This window comes from Schistocerca gregaria, chromosome 4, assembly GCF_023897955.1.
Source record: "Schistocerca gregaria isolate iqSchGreg1 chromosome 4, iqSchGreg1.2, whole genome shotgun sequence".
NCBI lineage: Eukaryota > Metazoa > Arthropoda > Insecta > Orthoptera > Acrididae > Schistocerca > Schistocerca gregaria.
Window position 1 is genome coordinate 232,082,090 of NC_064923.1, and position 14,894 is coordinate 232,096,983.

Genomic DNA, 14,894 nt, shown 5'->3' on the forward strand with positions numbered 1-14,894 from the left:
TATATATCGATACAAAAACACAAGCATAATGTAACTCCCAAAGCAGCGCTGAACAAATAAATCTTATATTACTTTATATACTCTAAGATTAAAAGTATAGGAAGTACAAGTGAGTGATGACACAGACTACCACTTTATATGGACGAACTGGTGAATGTGATGTGATGAACAGTGTGAAAAAGGGAGAAGGGGGGAGGAGGACAGACAGGGTAAAGGAGTTTAGGAAATGTGGGTGTGGAGCACTTATAACTGTGTATTATCTAACTGTGTGAGAAATATTAACTGGCTGGTGCTACTTTGGAAAGGGTGAATAATTGAAACCGTGTTTGGTCTTCAAGGAACAGTTCGGGATTTTTGACTGTTGTTCATTAATAGCTAAAATTTCGAGTATTTCTAGTTTTCTGTCTTTAGTTCCCCTATGGAAAACATCACATTTAACATCATAAGAAAGACATTCATTCAGAGCACGTCCAGCGAAGGCGAAATCTTCCTGTTTCAATCTCCATTTACTTTCATGTTCAGTCAGTCTAGTATTTATAGCCCGACCCGATTGTTTACAATGCACTGGTGTCCAAAATTAAAGCAACAAACCGCGATTTCCCTGTCCTATGTCTAGTTCACCATTTCATCATACAGTCAACAGATGTCAGGGTACCTGTCACAAGGGGTAATGTTTGTCGGATAGTCCCACATCCACAATCGCTGTAGGCACGGTCACAGAGGGTGCTGTATGGTACAGAGAAGACGCCTATTTGACTCTCTGCTGTGGAGGGCCATAGCAAGAATGGAAGCAGGACAGTCGCAAACCGACGTCGCCCGATGGCTCATTTTGAATCGCTCTGTTGTTTCTCGGATTTGGTGACAGTTTAGAGACCGAAACTGTGTCCCGAAGACCAGGGCAGGACCGACCACATGTGACATCAGGAAGGTAGGACCGTTATTTGGGTGTAGGGACACGACGGTACCCGCCTTAGTACAGCGCGGCAACGACATCTGACCTCGCACCATCCACAGGACGCGTTGTACCGAGGCAAACGGTGTACAGAAGGCTTCGGCAGAGTGGGTTTTGCTGTCAGAGACCTGCTGTATGTGTGCCTCTGACGCTTCTTTACAGAAGAGAACGTGTTAGAATGGAGTCGTCAACGTGACACCTGGAAGGTCGAACAGTGGACCCATGTTCTTTTCACAGATGAGTCACAATCTTGTCTGGAGAGAGATTATCGACGGATTCGCATCTGGAGGGAGCGTGGAACATGATGTCGGGACCCAGACACTGTGGAAAGAGACAGATATTGAGAAGCATCCCTAATGCTGTATAGAAAGATTACGTTGACCATTTGAACACTTCTTCATGAAATTGTACGGGTGAATCGGCAAGACATAAGCGCTGTCACATATCGTGACGAGATCTTGAGATCTCATGTGCGGACATTGCGGTGTACTGTGTGCCTAGACATTGATGGACGATTATGTTCGACCTCATAGAGCACAGGTGACTGATGTTTTCTTGGAAACCGAAGATATTACACGCATGGGGTGGCCTGCTCGCTCTCTCGATTTGAATCCCATAGATCGTGTCGGGGATGCTCTAGGGAGACGGGCTGCATCACATAAGCATCCACCAACGACTCTCCAAGACTTACAAGCAGCTCTGCTTGAAGAATGGGTGTTTTGCCTCAAAATGAGATTGATGACATCATTCACAGCATGCCCTGTCATTGTCAGGCCTATATTGCTGCCAGAGTTGGTCACACCCCTTACTGAGCACATTAACGCGTTGTCTAAATGTCTGTGCAAATCCTTTAACTTGAAAAAAGAAGGAATATTTTATCTACATTTACACACATACCAGCTGTTTACGTTATGTATTCTTTACATTGTTTCTGATTTACTATCACCTGTTGGTACTACTCTGTGGCAATCTTGCAAAATTTTTGTTTGTTGTTTTAATTTTGGACGCCAGTGTAATTTGTCACACAGACTGCAGGACATCCTATAAATTCCACTCTGTCCTAAAGGTGTAGTTTCGTCTTTACTGTTGATAGAATGTGGGCAACAGTGTTTATATATAAAAAGCTGGAGTGTATGTCCTAGATTTTAGTTTGCTGGCAGGTACCAGTGAAGTCCTGCCTACATATAGCACTTGGAGCCATGTGTTGTCAGTGTGGTCTAGTGCTTTCCGCGGAGGATAATGAAGTGCTGTTACGCTGTCACTTCTTTCCACTGATTATATCGTAAATGAAGGTCAGACTATAACCATTGCTGTATGTTATTTCCTTAATTATTTTCAATTCGGCTGCGAGATCTAGTTTCGTTTGTGGTACAGATAGTAGGCGATGCACCATGGAGTGGAAGGCTTCATGTGAGTGTGTTATGGTATGCTGGGCATTGGCAGGTATTGCTGTGTCTGTAGAGTTTGCCGTCCTATATATATCTTGAATCCCCCTCATGAACCACAGAGGTTTGCGTGCCTCAACGATACAGATGGCCGTACCATAGGTGCAACCACAACGGAGGGGTATTTGTTGAGAGGCCAGACAAACGTGTGGTTCCTGAAAAGGGGCAGCAGCCTTTTCAGTAGTTGCAGGGGCAACAGTCTGGATGATTGACTGATCTGGCCTTGTAACACTAACCGAAATGGCCTTGCTGTGCTGCCGGAGTGGCGGTGCGATTCTAGGCGATACAGTCTGGAGCCGAGCGACCGCTACGGTCGCAGGTTCGAATCCTGCCTAGGGGAAGGATGTGTGTGATGCCCTTAGGTTAGTTAGATTTAATTAGTTCTAAGTTGTAGGCGGCTGATGACCTCAGAAGTTAAGTCGTATAGTGCACAGAGCCATTTGAACCTTGCTGTGCTGGTACTGCGAACGGCCGTAATTTTTTCCGAGGGCATGCAGCTTTACTGTATGGTTAAATGATGATGGCGTCCTCTTGGGTAAAATATTCCGGAGGTACAAATAGTCCTCCATTCCGATCTCCGGGCGGGGACTACTCAGGAGGACGTTGTTATCAGCTGAAAGGAAACTGGCGTTCTACGAGTCGCAGCATGAAATGCCAGATTCTTTACTCGGGCCGGTAGGTTAGAAAATTTAAAAAGGCAAATGGATAGGATAAAGTTAGATATAGTGGGAATTAGTGAAGTTCTGTGGCAGGAGGAACAAGACTTCTGGTAAGGTAAATACAGGGTTATAAATACAAAATAAAATAGGGGTAATGCAGGAGTATGTTTAATAATGAATAAACAAATAGGAATGCGAGTAAGCTACTACAAACAGCATAGTGAACGCATTATTGTAGCTAAGATAGATACGAAGCCCATGCCTACTACAGTAGTACAAGTTTATATGCCACCGAGCTCCGCAGATGACGAAGAGATTGATGAAATGTATGATGACATAAAATAAATTATTCAGGTAGTGAAGGGAGACGAAAATTTAATAGCCATGGGTGACTGGAATTCGATAATAGGAAAAGGAAGAGAAGGAAACGTAGTAGGTGAATTTCGAATGGGGATAGGGAGTGAAAGAGGAAGCCGCCTAGTAGAATTTTGCACAGAGCATAACTTAATCATAGCTAAGACTTGGTTCAAGTATCATGAAAGAAAGTTGTATACATGGAAGAAGCCTGGAAATACTGGAAGGTGTCAGGCAGATAATATAAAGGTAAGACAGCGATTTACGAACCAGGTTTTAAAATGTAAGACATTTCCAGGGGAAAATGTTGACTCTGAACACAATCTATTTGTTATGAACTGTAAATTAAAACTGAATAAACTGCAAAAAGGTAGGAATTTACGGAGATGGGACCTTGATAAATTGAAATAAACCAGAGGTTGTAGAGAGTTTCAGGAAGAGCATTAGGGAACGATTGATAAGAATGAGGGAAAGAAATACAGTAGAAGAAGAATGTGTAGCTTTGAGAGATGAAATAGTGAAAGCAGCAGAGCCTCAAGTAGGTAAATAGACGAAGGCTAATAGAAGTCCATGGGAAACAGAAGAGATATTGAATTTAATTGATGAGAGAATACAAAAATGCAGTAAATGAAGCAGGCAAAAAGGAATACAAACATCTCAAAAATGAGATCGACAGGAAGTGCAAAATGGCTAAGAAGGGATGGCTAGAGGACAAATGTAAGGATGTAGAGGCTTATCTCACTAGGGGTAAGATAGTTACTGCCAACAGGAAAATTAAAAAGACCTTTGGAGAAAAAAGAACCACTTGCATGAATATAAAGAGCTCAGATGGAAAAACAGTTCTAAGCAAAGAAGGGAAAGAGAAAGGTGGAAGGAGTATATGGAGGGTCTATACAAGGGCAACGTACTTGAGGACAATATTATGGAAATGGAAGAATAGGTAAATGGGAAAGAAATGGGTGATATGATACTGCGTGAAGAGTTTGACAGAGCACTGAAAGACCTAAGTCGAAACAAGTCCCCGGGAGTAGACAACATTCCATTAGAACTACTGATAGCCTCGGGAGAGGCAGCCCTGACAAAACTCTACCATCTGGTAAGCAAGATGTATGACACAGGCGAAATAGCTCCAGAGTTCAAGAACAATGTAATAATTCGAAACACAAAGAAAACAGGTGTTGACAGATGTGAAAATTACCGAATTATCAGGCGAAATACTAACGCGAATTCTTTACAGACGAATGGAAAAACTGGTAGAAGCCGACCTCGGGGAAGATCAATTTGGAATCCGTAGAAATGTTGGAATACGTGAGGCAATAGTGACTCTACGACTTATCTTAGAAAATAGATTAAGGATAGGCAAACCTACATTTCCAGCATTTGTAGACATAGAGAATGCTTTTGACAATGTTGACTGGAATATATTTCAAATTCTGAAGGTGGCAGGGGTAAAATACAGGGAGCGGAAGGCTATTTACAATTTGTACAGAAACCAGATGACAGTTATAGGAGTCAAGGGGCATGAAAGGGAAGCAGTGGTTGGGAAAGGAGTGAGACAGGGTTGTAGCCTATCCCCGATGTTATTGAATCTGTATATTGAGCAAGCAGTAAAGGAAACAAAGGAAAAATTCGGGTAGGAATTAAAATACATGGAGAAGAAATAAAAACTTTGAGGTTCGTCGGTGACATTGTAATTCTGTTAGAGGCAGCAAAGGACCTGGAAGAGCAGCTGAACAGAATGGACAAGGTCTTGAAAGGAGGATATAAGATGAATATCAACAAAAGCAGAACGAGGATAACGAAATGTAGTCGAATTAAATCGGGTGATATATATATTGAAATGAGACAGTTAAAGTAGTGGATGAGTTTTGCTATTTGGGGAGCAAAATAAGTGATGATGTTCGAAGTAGCGAGGATATAAAATGTAGACTGGCAATGGCAAGGAAAGCGTTTCTGAAGAAGAGAAATTCGTTAACATCGGGTATAGATTTAAGTGTCAGGAAGTCATTTCTGAAAGTGTTTGTATGGAGTGTAGCCATGTATGGACGTGAAACGTGGACGATAAATAGTTTAGACAAGAAGAGAATAGAAGCTTTCGAAATGTTGTGCCACAGGAGAATGCTGAAGATTAGATGGGAATATCACATAACCTATGATTAGGTACTGAATAGAATTGTAGAGAAGAGAAATTTGTGGCACGACTTGACTCGAAGGTGGGATCGGTTGGTAGGACATATTCCGAAGCATCAATGGATCACCAATTTAGTATTGGAGGGCAGCGTGGAGGGTAAAAATTGTAGAGGGAGACCAAGAGATGAATACACTAAACAGATTCAGAAGGATGTAGGTTGCAGTAGGTACTGGGAGATGAAGAAGCTTGCACAGGATAGAGTAGCATGGGGAGCTGCATCAAACCAGTCTCTGGAGTGAAGACCACAACAACATATGTTAAATAAATGCTGTTGCTTCCAAATGCCAATGAAAGGTATGTCCTCCAAACTCCATTGTAAACTTAATTTTACGTTAGTGTGATTTTAAATGTTTGTTTAGTTGACTGGTCGTGTTTGTCGACAAGCACAATACATCATCTACATATATAGTCCAGCATTGTGTGTTACAACTTAGAGGTCAAAAATGTTCGCTCAGAATTAACCATAAACATTTTAGCCAATAACGGAATCTTTAGGTACCCAATTGCTAGCCCATCTGACTGACTGTGCAGTGTCCGTAGAAACTGAAAATAGCTTTTCTTTAAACATGTCTCAGTTGCCGATCTAATATCCTCTGTCTCCACTGGATGTTCTGATTTTACGTAACAATTCTGTTAAAAAAATTCCGTTGCGTCTCCAGCAGGAATAATGGAAAACAGGCCATTGACATGAAATGAGGCTGTCTTAGCCCTAGTGGAATACGATCGTGTTTTAATTGTTTCACAAATGCAAGTGACTCAGGTATTCAAAATTTTGGTTGAAATTTAGTTTACATTTCTGAATCTAATTCTTTGGATAGTGTGTGACAACGTGCTGCAACTGAATACGCTACAGGTCTTACTGGAATACTTTCTTTGTGAAGCTTCGGTAACCTATACAATCTGGGTGCTGTTGGAGTCATGTTTGTGAGTACATGCCATTTCATTTCCGCTCCTGTTCACCTTGGTGCTGTATGTTAAACCACAGACTACTCAACATGTTGCTTAATGGTTGAGAAGCAAGGCAAGGATTTGAACCGAGCAATTCGATGAAAGAAGAAGATTAGAGCAAATTATGCAACACATTAGAGAGCAGATACGTCAGGTATGGGATATAGTGCTACTGTTGCCGATGTGGGTCACAGCGACTTATACTCGAAGCTTGCTCAAGACTTGTTCTGAATTTTATAATTCTCGGTGTCATATCCGGCTCAACCTTGGCTGCTGCTACTTTTTGATACACACAGCAGCTTCGTAAAGCGGCTCCACACGTCATGAAGGAACTTTTGATTTGATGATGGCGACTTAGACTGTTGTAGTATTAAATATGAAAGCAGTCGTTCCGCTATGGCGTCAAAAATTATTAATTTTTGTTTTACCGTAAAATTGCGCCATCCAAAAATGCAACTGGTTTCACTTATTTCGTAAAAAAATTACCTATCACAGTCGCCTTCTGTGATGGTACAATTTTTGTGTTACCATAAACACTGAACTATCACACAAGACGTCTGCTTGGAGTTACTTCCCGAAAAATGTGTCTTTTGTTCTAAAGTAATAACTAGGAGACAGGAAAGTGATCCTATATACAGCAGGTACGACCGAGACTTAATAAGTTTTGTAAAGGATAACTATAGTGAATCTGAATGTGATACGGAACAAATATCAGGGTGGCCAGAAACTGTCTCAAAAGGTTGTAAGGGTTTTGCAGGGTAGGTTGTGCTGAGAAATAATTGTTGTAGAAACAGTTCCATACTTCCACCGTTTCCGAGTTAATTAGCATTGTAGTTAGCTAATCAGGCCGTTGCAAGCGCAAATTCAAGCGGCCGACAGGATGGAATTAGTGCCGGTTGTTATCATAGGGTAGATGACAACGCAAGAGACTGCTTAGCCATTGGCTCGGGTTCCATCCATTCTACCGTCCCATGTCCAGTTTTTGCATCGCTCTCCTATCTAGTGTTAGGAAACAAAATGAAGAACGTGTCTGGCGACACCGTCTCTGGAGGGGCGCTCGAATTGGCGCAAACAACTGCCTGATTAGCTAACTTCATGCTAATTATCTCGGAAGCGCCGCAACGTATAGATTTTTTTTCTTAACGGTTATTTATTAGCAGAACCTGCCCTGGATTATCCGTGCAAGCTTTTCGGACTGTTTGTGATCGCCCTGTATTTTGTGAAATACAAGCAATAATAAATTCAGAATGAGAAAGTTTGGAAGGTAGGAGACGGATACTGGCAGAAGTAAAGCTGTGAGTACCGGACGTGAGTCGTGCTTCGGCAGCTCAGTTGGTAGAGCACTTGCCCGCGAAAGGCAAAGGTCCCGAGTTCGAGTCTCGGTCGGGCACACAGTTTTAATCTGCCAGGAAGTTTCATATCAGCGCACACTCCGCTGCAGAGTGAAAATCTCATTCTGGAAACATCCCCCAGGCTGTGGCTAAGCCATGTCTCCGCAGTATCCTTTCTTTCAGGAGTGCTAGTTCTGCAAGGTTCGCAGAAGAGCTTCTGTAAAGTTTGGAAGGTAGGAGACGGATACTGGCAGAAGTATAGCTGTGAGTACCGGACGTGAGTCGTGCTTCGGTAGCTCAGTTGGTAGAGCACTTGCCCGCGAAAGGCAAAGGTCCCGAGTTCGAGTCTCGGTCGGGCACACAGTTTCAATCTGCCAGGAAGTTTCAATAATAAATTCGTTTGCATGGCCATCTTCTGCAGAAGCTGTTAAAATCAGTTGCTATTGGTTCTCCATCTAAACCTTACTGCAACTTAATTAAAGAGAAATACACCAGATGCGTTTTACTTTTATTTACTGTATAAAGCAACTGCCGTGGTTTTTCTGCAAACTGGATATGTACGTTTGTACATTTATGGATGTTGTACGTTAAAAACAGTATTTTGTTTATAAAATTGGTGTGCAATTTACTTGCGGTGTTTCCTTACATATTCCGTTTCTCTCCTTGCTAGCAGCGGTTGACATCGAAAGACTTAGAGTCACACACGCACTTAGTAGTTTTTGCCATTCTTCAGTATTTCTTGTACTGCAAAATTTACTCTTTACCTTAGAGAACAGCTGCAGTTATGTGTGTTTCTCCCTCTGCACAGTAACAATGTTTATGTCTGTTCATTTGTTTTCGTTGACATTGTGAGTATTGCCAACCTGTGAAACTAAAAAAAAGGAAATTTCATTCAGCCCCTATCTCCTCTAACATCTCTACCTAATGTGCAGGACAGTTCCACTAATTTACCTTAACACACACACACACACACACACACACACACACACACACACACACACACACAACAAAAGTAATTTCATAGGTTGGCAACACCCACAATGTGAACGAAAACAAATGAACAAACTTAAACACCGTTACTGTGCAGAGTGAGAAACACGTATAACTGCAGTTCAGTTCACAAAACTGAAGCGTAAATAACGTATTGCAAGAAATACTGCAGAATGGCAAAAACTGCCAAGTGCATGTGTGAGTAGGTGTCTTTCGATGTCAACCGCTGCTAGCAAGGGAGGAAGAAGCAGAATATGTAAAGAAACACTGTAAGTAACTCGCACACCAACTTCAGAAACAAAACGCTGTTTTTAGCCTAAAACAACAAAAAATGTACAAATATATGTATACAATATACAGAATAACCACGGAAGATTCTTTATAAATAAAAGTGAATCGCGTCTGGTGTAATTCTCTTGAATTAAACTGCAGTAAGCCCAAGACAGGTAACCAATAGTAACTGAATGATAAATTTTTTTAACCACATTTCTGCAGCTGACAGATATTGTGGTTTCATTTGTTATTGATTGCATAAGCTATACCTACGTGGAAATTTTACATTTAATATACTTATATTATCTTATTGTATATCGTATTACATACATTATACATACTATATTACACATATTCATACATTATTACACAGATTATAGCTGGCCGTTGTGGCCATGCTGTTCTAGGCGCTTCAGTCCGCGCTGCTGCTATGGTCGCAGGTTCGAATCCTGCCTCGGGCATGGATGTGTGTGATGTCCTGAGGTCAGTTAGATTTAAGTAGTTCTAAGTCTAGGGGACTGATGACCTCAGATGTTAAGTCCCAAAGTTCTCACAGCCATTTGAGCCATTAGAACCATTTGAACACAGATTATACACTGAAGCGCCAGAGAAACTGATATAGACATGCGTATTCAAATGTAGATATATGTAAGCAGGCAGAATACGGCGCTGCGGTCGACAACGCCTATGTAAGACAACTAGTATCTGGCACAGTTGTTAGATTGGTTGCTGCTGTTACCATGGCAAGTCATCAAGACTTAAGTGAGTTTGAACTTGGTGTTATTATCGGGCACTAGCGATGGGACACAGCATCTCCGAGTAGCGATTAGGTGGGGATTTTCCCGTACTACCATTTCACGAGTGTACCGGAAATATCAGGAACCCGGTAAAACACAACATCTCCGAAAACGCTGCGGCCGGAAAAAGATCCTACAAGAACAGGACCGACAACGAATGAGAAGAATCGTTCAAAGTGACAGAAGTGCAACTCTTCCACAGCTTGCTGCAGTTTTCAATGCTGGGCCATCAACAAGTGTGAGCGTACGAACCATTCAACGATACATAATCGATTTGGGCTTTCGGAGCCGAAGGCCCACTTATGTACCCTTAACGACTGCACGACACAAAGCATTACGCCTCGCTTGGGCTCGTCAACACCGACATTGGACTGTTGATGACTAGAAACATGTTGCCTGATCGGACGAGTTTCGTTACAAATTGTATCGAACGGATGGACGTGTATGGGTGTCGAGACACCACCATGAATCCATGGAGCCTGTAAGTCAGTAAGGCACCGTTCAAGCTGGTGGGATTCTCTGTAATTGTGTGGGGTGTATGCAGCTGGGGTGTATGGGAACCCTGACACGTCTAGATAGGACTCTGACAGGTGACACGTAAGTAAGCACCTGTCTGGCCTGTCTGATCACCTGCATCGATTCATGTCCACTGTGCATTCCAACGGACTTGGGCAATTCCAGTAGTACAATACGACACCCCACACGTCCAGAATTGCTACAGAGTGGCTCCAGGAACAATCTTCTGAGTTTAAACAATTCCGCTGGCCACCAAACTCCCCAGACATGAACGTTATGTAGCATATCTTTGATGCCTTGCAACGTGCTGTTCAGACGAGATCTCCACATCCTCACACTCTTACTGATTTATGGACAGCTCTGCAGGCTTCATGGTGTCAATTCCTTTCAGCGCTACTTCAGACATTAGTTGAGTCCATATTACGTCGTGTTGCGGCACTTCTGCGTGCTTGCCTGTAGCCTATACGATATTAGGCAGTTATACCAGTTTCTTTGGCTTTGCTGTGTACATAAATTATCTTCTCAAGCTCATTCGCACTATGAATCGACCACCAAAGTCATTTGTAGCTACAAGATACTAAATACACTTCTTAGATAAATGTTCCAAAGTTCTTTAATTTATGTCCAAGTATGCAAGCACTTAAGACAATACACATTGAGTTGATGGAATATGATTTCTTATATGGAAGAATATCTTATTTACTTTAAATATTTAATTATCTCTTTGTAGTACTTATAATAATGTGTAGACACCACTCATATTCGTGCAATCTATGTATTATTTCAAATTTCAAACTCTCATTAACAGTACTGCATATTACACGTCAGCAAAATGAACCGCTTTGAAACGGACAACATCACTTCGGGGACAGTAAGAATGTATAAGAAGAAATGTTCACAATTTACATGTGAAATCTGAAGAGTGGCATTGACAGTTTTCATAAGCCCTGTCTTACAAGGGATGTTTGCTACAAAACAATGTGTTTCTTTTAGATCAGTCACTTACTATGCATTGTTAAATTGGATTTGTTTATTAATCTCCTTGTACTTTATTAATCTCCTTGTACTGGTAAAGGTTAGCCTCTTCATCCGACTGACAAACCCTGTTACAATCTATACCTCGCCAGTCTCTTCGTATCGCCTGCATGCACACTTCTGTAATAAACCATACTACTCATTTCTATCATCGTGTTTCTCTGCAACTTTCCTCTCTATTATTGCTTCTGGTTCGAACATTGCATTTCAGATATATTAATAACATGTTATTACCGTGTCTCGTTAATTTTTCTCGTACAACTGCTAATAGGGTCATTTCCTGCATTTCCGCCGGCCGGAGTGGCCGAACGGTTATAGGCGTTACAGTCTGGAAACGCGCGACCGATACGGTCGCAGGTTCGAATCCTGCCTCGGGCATTGATGTGTGTGATGTCCTTAGGTTAGTTAGGTTTAAGTAGTTCTAAGTTCTAGGGGACTGATGACCACAGCAGTTGAGTCCCATAGTGGTCAGGGCCATTTGAAGCATTTTTGAGTGCAAACGGAACAAAAATGAATCAGATCAATCACTGTCCTCCAAAACAGTTCCTCAATGGATCCAGACAGCGTTGAATACCATTAGTATTGTCATCAATGTCTACCACCATTCGCCGAAATGCTGTGAGGATATCCGCACTGTTTGCAAAGCTGGAATGAGCTCGAAGTGCAATTGATTGGGGGTCTTTTGAGTAGGATGGGTGGGGGCGGATCTCTAACCCCACCGTTGTACACAATTCTCGATGACGTTTGCAGTGTGGGTTTAGGATTATCATGTAGTATGATTGCATTATTCAGCAATTCCGGAAGTTTTCGCCGTCACCCACAGCTGTTCGTAGTTCCGCATGACACTGAGTAGCATTTCCGCCGGCGACAAAGGCAATTTTCACGTATGCTCGCTGTTTCACTCTGCTTACATCCGTCTTGCAGCACAGCCAAGCTCACACTGAATGTTTCAGGCGCTGGTATCGAGCCGTGGCAATCTGTCCGTTGATTTCGGTACTGTTTGCTGCGTGCTTTCGAAAGTGTTTACTACGATTACAGCGACGCCACATGTTCACATGACATAACATAGTTGCCATGACTTACGAAATGATCTTCGTATATTCTCCGCTTCGGTCACTTTGTGGAATCTGGCTTTCTGAATACAGTAACTGTATTATTTCAGTTCTATCTCAGTTTGATTTTTATTAGTACGTGATTCTGCTGAATGTCTTTGTCTCTGCACTTTGCTTTACGTTTATGCGTAATTCGAATGGTGTGCTGAATAGTCTGCGTAAAGTTCGTCCAAGAATTTCTAATTTACAGCTCCCAAAAATTGACAAAATTTTTCACAAAATAGACAATAACACATCTACAGCTGTACTCCGTGAGCTACGATATGGCAATAGAGGACACATAGCTCACCACAATATTTTCCTCTTTCCTTGTTACACTTACGGCTGATAGACGTGCTTGCGATTGCCGCTGTCTCTATGTCCACTGTCATATTTCTCTAACTTTTCCCTCGTGATCGATGCACGCAATATGAGTCGAAGCAGTAATGTGTTTCTTAAACCATACTGGAATGTAGGCTCCCTGGAATTTTGCGGGAGAGGCTCTCCGAGATACACAGCGTCAGCCGTTTCAGTGTGTAGTATGCTCTGTGACACTACCACGCTGGCTGCACACACACGTGGCTGATTGCACAGTTCTTCGTCGATTTTTCGACATTTCCTCCGTTAATCCAGTTTGGTAGCGGCCAAGACTAACGAACGATTTTGCGTAACGGAAACGGAACACCACGGCTGTATTTTCAAAACAAGCTACATTTGCGTCATCTTCAGGTTCTGTTTACGAAAAAACAACTTATACAGTACTTGAGTTTAATAACTTAAGTGATGTAAAAATAAAATACCACAATTGCTTTGACATCATAAAAGAAACAAAACTCAAGAAAGTACCCTGTGAGTGTACATATCAATACGTGGAAAGGCTTTATATTTATACGTAATTCTTTAATTTTTTTATGGAAACTTGACTCATAAAATGGATAAGACAGTAAACCAACATACTCAATAGTTACCTTGAAGGGTCCATGTGCTAATAACCACATGTATGAGTACTATGACAGATTTCTCTATGTGTGTTTTTATGTACATGTACTTTTATTCATTTTATGACTCAGGTTTCTGTAAAAAAATTGTATAAAGCCTTTCTATGTATTTGTGAGTACACTCACGGGGTACTTGGTTGAGTTTTGTTCATTTTACGATGTTAAAGTAGTTGTTCAAATGGTTAAAATGGCTCTGAGCACTATGGGACTTAACATCCCGGGTCATCAGTCCCCTAGAACTTAAACCTAACTAACCTAAGGACATCACACACATCCGTGCCCGAGACAGGATTTGAACCTGCGACCGTAGCGGTCTCGCGGTTCCAGACTGAAGAGCCAAGAACCGCTCGGCCACAACGGTCGGCCAAAGTAGTTGTGGTACCTTATTTTTACACCAATTAAGTTATTACACACACGCATTGTAACAACATAAGTTGTTTTTGATAAACACGACCTGAAGATGATGCAGATGAAGCGTTGAAACTGGCCGTCTGAACAATAAATACTTTTAAAATGCTGCTGTGGTGTTCCGTTTCCATTACTTACATTGTCAGCTGCTGTCACAAATTTTGTAAGTGATCTTCCTTGGAGAACTACACTTCTTAGGGCTTTTCTATTAAATTTCAGTCTGCCAATGGTCTTCATGGTCATTTCCCATTGATTAGCAGTAGTATGTCATTGTTAGAACTCGGAAAGCCTTGTAGTAAGAGAACCGACTTCTCATTCAGGAAGACGCTGATTCAAACACTCTTTCGGCCATCCGAATTTAGGTTTTTTGTGGTTTCCCTAAGTTGTTTAAGCCAAACGTCGCGACGGGCAGTATGAAAACGAAACGGCCGATCTGCGTCTACATACGCCATCAGATTCCAACGTATGTTCCACGTCTTCTGAAATCGCGGTCGATCAGACGACAAACGCTGATCTTCCGCAAATCTCTGATTTGGGTGCGTCAGATTTACAGCCGACGACATGATAGCGTGTTCAGAAAGCATATATTGCATTGGTTCACTTTTCGTGCTTGAGTAGAAGCATGTAAAGAGTGTTTTCGTAATATCTACAGTGGTACAAAAAGTTTTCGACAGTATAAGAAAAACAAGATGTTCAAAGTTCGGTATAGAAACAGGTGAACTAAATGGGGCAATGAAAGTGAAAGTTCTAGAAAGAAAAGTCGTTTCCGTAAAGATGTCAGGAAGATACGAAATAATCACTGTTGTTTAATTTGTTTGAAAATTTGAAGGAAAGGATAATACTACCCGCGAAATAAAAGAACGGGGCAAAAAGAAGTGCAGAAGGTCGTAGGAGGTATAGACGTGG

The 14,894-nt window shown here is 41.8% G+C and overlaps 1 protein-coding gene and 1 non-coding gene across 2 annotated transcripts in view; one reads left to right on the top strand and one right to left on the bottom strand.

The window, feature by feature from the left end:
* Positions 1-14,894, bottom strand: part of LOC126267228 (transmembrane protein 229B-like) — a 190,750-nt gene that overhangs the window by 172,888 nt on the left and 2,968 nt on the right. The gene's annotated exons all lie outside the window — the stretch shown is intronic.
* Trnas-cga (transfer RNA serine (anticodon CGA)) lies at positions 8,166-8,240 on the top strand. Its single transcript has one exon. It is a non-coding gene; the product is annotated as a tRNA-Ser (tRNA).